The following is a 6,423-nucleotide window of genomic DNA, read 5'->3' on the forward strand; positions in this document are numbered from 1 at the left end:
GTTTTAAAATATTCATGATGAACGCATTCAAAAACATAAGAGAGGCATAACACAGCTTGGAATTGGTTAAGGACCTGCAGAGAAAAATGTGCAGGGCTACATGTGAATGTGAGGCCATCCATTTTGGTAGGAATAACAGCAAAATGGAATATTATTGAAATGGTTTAAAAAAATGCAGCTTGCTGCTGTGCAGAGGGACCTGGGTGTCCTTGTGCATGAATTGGAAAAGGTTAGTTTGCAGGTGCACCAGGTAATCAAAAAAGCAAATGGAATTTTGTCCCATATTGGTGGAGGGATGGAGTTTGAAAACAGGAACATTACGTTGCAGCTGTATAAAGTGTTGGTGAGGCCACACCTGGAGTACTGTGTACAGTTTTGGTCTCCTTACTTGAGAATGGATCAACTGGCACTGGAAGGGCTGCAGAGGGGATTCACTAGGTTGATTCCAGAGTTGAGAGGTTTGGCTTATGAGGACAGACTGAGTAGACTGGGGCTATTATCATTGAACAAAGAAAATTACAACACTGGAACAGGCCCTTCGGCCATCCAAGGCTGCACTAACCATGCTGCCCAATTGAATTAAAACCCCCTACCCTTCCGGAAAGTAAATTTGGAAATTTAGAATTGGAATTCAGATAAATGGGGGGAATGTTATAGAAACATACAAAATAGAAGCATGAATGTTGTTTCCATTGGTGGGTGAAACTAGAACTAGGGGACATAGCCTCATAATAACGGGGAGCAGATTTAAGACTGAATTGAGGAGGAACTTCTTCACCCAAAGGCTTGTGAATCTGTGAAACTGTCTGCCCAGTGAAGCAGTTGAGGTTACCTCATTGAATATTTTTAAGGCAAGGATAGATACATTTTTAACAATAAAGTAATTAAGGGTTATGATGGGCAGGTGAGTAAAAAGATCAGCCATGATCTTATTGAATGGCAGAGCAGGCTTGAAGGGCCAGATGGCCTACTTCTGCTCCGAGCTCTTATGTTTTTACATGGTTGAAAAGCCTCCTTTTGCTCTGTAACCATTCTATGATTCTGTATCCTTCTTTTACTTCCCTACATGTTTATCTAGGCTCCTGTCAACTATTCCAATGCACAGTGAGTTCCATATTTTCACTACCATCGAGGAAGTGAAATGCAGTGCTGTTACAATCCCCATAGAGATCAAAAACTTTTAAAAATATATTTGACTTCCCAAGTAACTTGCATCGTGAAGGGATCGCACACGATATTTCAGGTTTAAAGTTTATTAGTATCACAAGTAGGCTTACATTAACACTGCAATGAAGTTCCTGTAAAAATCCCCTAGTCGCCACACTCAGCACCTGTTTGGGTACACTGAGGGAGAATTTAGCCCAACCAACGCACCTAACCAGCCTGTCATTTGGACTGTGGGAGGAAACTGGAACACCTGGTGGGAACCCACGCAACATAGGGAGAATATGCAGGCTCTGCACAGATAGTGACCCAAGCCAGGAATCAAACCTGGATCCCTGGTGCTGTAAGACAGCAATGCTAACCATTGTGCCGCCCAAGACTTTTACTGTAACAAACTGAAATCAACATTAACTAAACATTACTTAGTGAGCAACAGAAAAGACATCTCTTACCATAATGAATAATCATGTCACATTTACTTTGCAGCATGCTGTCCACAGAAATGCAGTCTTCATGAAACAGTCCAAAGGCATTCCCAGCTTCCAATGGATTCACTTCTTCTCATTTTGCTAAGTTGTAAAGTCCATTGATAATGCTTCAATTCCACTTCCCTCGGCTTCCAAGAAGTACTGAATTAACCATCAGCAGCATAGCTTCCTCCAATGATTCCTTCTCCAGGAACACCAGACTGAGTCTTTCAGAGTTTTTAAATTCCCGCTGGTCTCTCTCCTCCTTGATATGAGAACCAGCTGCCATCAGCATTCCACGTGGTAGCTAACATAGAATAGCCTTTTCTTTGCTGCTAGCAGCCACTATGGTCTCTCTCTACCCAGACCTGACCTCACCTGGCCTCTCTGTCCAAAGTCTCCAAGACAGAAAGTTTGCAATAATAAGAACATCTGCTTTTGCCTTTGTTTTCAGGTGTTAGACATAGGACTTGCATTTCAACAGTACTCAGCCTATACCCTCCCCCTCTGATCTCCATGATAACCAAGCCACGCAGACTTGTTGTCCAGCAGAACATGTAGCAGATCACAGGACTCTCTTTGTTACTCCATTTTACCTTAAATTGAAAAAGAGAGTCTAAAATATAATCACTGCCGTTATAAGATAATCAACTATTGCAATAATCCATAGGGTTCAGTAATGCTCTTCAAGGAAGAAAATCTGCTGTCCTTACTTGGTTTGGCCTACATGTGATTTCAGATCCACAGCAATGTGGTTGACTCTTAACTGCATCTCTGAAATGACCTTGTGAGTCACTCAGTTCAAGGGGAAATTAGGGATGGGCAACAAATCCTGACCTTACCAGGAACAGTCACACCCATGAAAAAACAAAGAAGAAAAAGTCTAGTCTGTTCATAGAGTTGTCAACTGCAAGTGAATGTATTCTTGGAGGTTTCATGGTGTAACTATGGTAAAGAGAATTGTGCAATACAAATGACAAAAATATCCCAGTTATTTTTCTAAGAGTTGCACACTGCAATGTCCTGGAGATTGCTCTTCAGTTCAGTATAGGGCATTGGTGAGGCCGCAGCTGGAGTACTGTGTGCAGTTTTGGTCGCCGCACTTATGCAAGGATATTTTGGCCTTGGAGGGAGTGCAGAGGAGGTTTACTAGGCTGATACCGGAGTTGAGGGGGTTGAGCTATGAGAAGAGGCTGAATAAACTAGGCTTGTACTCGTTAGAGTTTAGAAGAATGAGGGGAGATCTCATTGAGACGTATAAGCTGATGAATGGGATGGATAGGATAGAGGTGGAGAGACTCTTCCCTCTCAGAAAGGACAGTAGGACTAGGGGGCACAGCCTCAAGATAAAGGGGGGGCAGTTTAGAATGGAGTTGAGGAGGAACTTCTTCACTCAAAGGGTGGTGAATCTCTGGAATTCTCTGCCCGTTGAAGTGGTGGAGGCTGCCTCGCTAAATATTTTTAAGACGCGGGTTGATGGGTTTTTGATAAGCGAGGGGATTAAGGGTTATGGGGAGAGGGCGGGAATGTGGAACTGAGCCACGACAGATCAGCCATGATCTTATTGAATGGCGGGGCAGGCTCGAAGGGCTGGATGGCCTACTCCTGCTCTTATTTCTTATGTTCTTATGTTCTTATGTTCCTGGAGACTCCAGGCCAATCCCGGATGATTAGCAACCCTATCTATTCAATTTATCCTGATACTTGGCTCATCAAGTCTGGATACATCTCTTTTGCACTTTTGCCATTGAGTTGTGTTCATGTCCTATAAATTACTTTTGTTTTCAAGCAGCTATTTAATTCTGATTTGAAAGAATGTGTGGAATTTATCTCACCAACATTTGTGGTTGAGAATTTCATCGCCTAACTACACTTTGTGGAAAGATGCATTTTCTAACATCCCAACCCTTCAATTATTTTCCATAATTACTTTAAATTTGTGCCCCCTTATTACTGTCTCACAGACTAGAGGAAACAATCTTTCACTGCTGTGTTTGTTTCAAAACCCTTGAACACACCTACTGGGCCACCTCTTAACCATAAAACCATAGAAAAGTTACAGCCCATCTTATTCATGCCAGCTCAATGCCCTTTTTAATCCCACCTTCCTGCATCCAGCCCATAGCCCTGTAGCTTACACTACTAAAGGTTCAGGTTCATGTACTTTTTAAGAAGAGTTTAGGGTCTCTGCCTCAACCACCAATTCAGACTGTGAATTCCACTACCCTCTGCATAAAGAAAATCTTGCTCATGTTCCCTCTACATCTTCTGCCACTTATCTTGGATTTATGTTCTATAGATGCTATAGGGTGGCACAGTGGTTAGCACTGCTGCCTCACAGCACCAGGGACCCAGGTTCGATTCCTGTGTCTGTGAGGGTTTCCTCTGGGTGCTCCGGTTTCCTCCCATAGTTCAAAGATGTGCTGTATAAATCTTTTGGCCATGCTAAATTCTCCCTCATGTATCCGAACAGGTGTTGGAGTGTGGCAATTAGAGGATTTTCACAGTAACTTCATTGCAGTGTTAATGTAAGCCTACCTCTAGAATTCTCCACTCAGGGAAACAATTCTATCCTGCCCACCCTTTCTCTTCCCCTCATAATTTTGTCCACCTCAATCAAATCACTCCTCAGCCTTCTTTGTTCCAAGGAAAATAACACCAATCTCTCCTTATAGCTACACTTTTCTGGCCTGGCAAAGTTTTTGTAAACCTCCTCTGCACTCTCTCCACAGTGATTACGCCTTTCCTGTAATGTGGTGACCAGAACTGCGCACAATACTCCAGTTGTGGCCTCAGCAGTGTTTTATACAATCCCAACATTCCTTACTTTTATACTTTGTACCACTGCCATTGAAGGAGAGCATTCCATATGTATTTTTTACAATCTTGTCTACTTGAACCGCTGCCTTTTTTTGGCGGAGGTGATAGTGGATGCCTTGGTGGTTATTTTCCAAACGTCGCTGGATTCCAGGGAAGTGCCGGATGATTGGAAAACGGCTAATGTTACGCCGTTGTTTAAGAAGGGTGCCAGGCAAAAGGCGGGGAATTATAGACCGGTTAGTTTAACATCTGTGGTAGGTAAAATGTTAGAATCTGTCATTAAGGAGGAAATTGCGAGGCATCTTGAAGGGAATTGCTTGATAGAGCAGACGCAGCACGGTTTCGTTAAAGGGAAGTCGTGTCTGACAAATTTACTGGAGTTCTATGAGGATGTGTCTAGGGCGGTGGATAGAGGAGAGCCGGTGGATGTGGTCTTTCTAGATTTTCAGAAGGCGTTTGACAAAGTGCCTCACAAGAGGTTATTGCAGAAGGTCGAGGGACATGGAATTGGGGGTAGGGTGTTAGCGTGGATAGAGGATTGGTTGTCAAATAGGAGGCAGAGAGTGGGGGTCAACGGGTGCTATTCGGATTGGCGGATGGTGACTAGTGGAGTGCCCCAGGGGTCGGTGCTGGGGCCTCAGCTTTTTACCATTTATATAGATGATCTGGAGGAGGGAACCGAATGTAGAGTGTCGAAATTTGCTGATGACACCAAGATTGGGGGAACGGCAAATTGTGCGGAGGGTATGGAGAGTCTGCAGAAGGATCTAGATAGGCTGGGTGAATGGGCCAGGAAATGGCAAATGGAATTTAATGTTGGCAAGTGTGAGGTGGTCCACTTTGGTAGGAAAAATGGTAGGAAGGACTATTACTTACGTGGCGAAAAACTGCAGCAGGCGACGGTGCAGAGGGACCTCGGGGTCCTTGTGCATGAGTCGCAAAAACCCAGCTTGCAGGTGCAGCAGGTGGTCAGGAAGGCGTATGGGATGCTGGCCTTCATAGCGAGGGGGATTGAATATAAAAGTAGAGAGGTCTTGCTGCAGCTGTATAGGGCATTGGTGAGGCCGCAACTGGAGTACTGTGTGCATTTTTGGGCGCCGCACCTGCGCAAAGATATTTTGGCCTTGGAGGGAGTGCAGAGGAGGTTTACTAGGCTGATACCGGAGTTGAGGGGGTTGAGCTATGAGGAGAGGCTGAATAAACTGGGCTTGTACTCGTTAGAGTTTAGAAGAATGAGAGGAGATCTCATTGAGACGTATAAGATGATGAATGGGATGGATAGGATAGAGGTGGAAAGACTCTTCCAGCTCAAAGAAGACAATAGGACTAGGGGGCACAGCCTCAAGATAAAAGGGGGGCGGTTTAGAACGGAGTTGAGGAGGAACTTCTTCACTCAAAGGGTGGTGAATCTCTGGAATTCTCTGCCCGTTGAAGTGGTGGAGGCTGCCTCGCTAAATATTTTTAAGACGCGGGTTGATGGGTTTTTGATAGGAGAGGGGATTAAGGGTTATGGGGAGAGGGCGGGAATGTGGAACTGAGCAGCGACAGATCAGCCATGATCTTATTGAATGGCGGGGCAGGCTCGAAGGGCTGGATGGCCTACTCCTGCTCCTATTTCTTATGTTCTTATGTTCTTTAGGAACCTGTGAATTTGTATACTAAGATTTTCATCTTAGTGTATTCCCATTTATTGTGTATTCCTTATAACTGTTAGATCTCCCTAAATGCATTACCTCACACTTCTCTATGTTAAAATCCACCTACCACTTTACCATCCACGCCACCAACCCATCTATATTGTTTTGGAGACTGTTACCCTCTACACTATCCACTACTTGGCCAAACTCAGCCTTCTTAACTTAATTTAAATAAAAGGTTGGTGAGCTATAGGCACAGAAAGCCAAGTAGGACATTTCTGATATGAGATAATGGAGACCTGGCTCAAAAGAAGAGCAGGGCTAGGTACTAAATA

The sequence above is a fragment of the Carcharhinus amblyrhynchos genome, chromosome 18 (genome assembly GCF_965287045.1).
Source record: "Carcharhinus amblyrhynchos chromosome 18, sCarAmb.v2.hapA, whole genome shotgun sequence".
NCBI classification, from domain to species: Eukaryota; Metazoa; Chordata; class Chondrichthyes; order Carcharhiniformes; family Carcharhinidae; genus Carcharhinus; species Carcharhinus amblyrhynchos.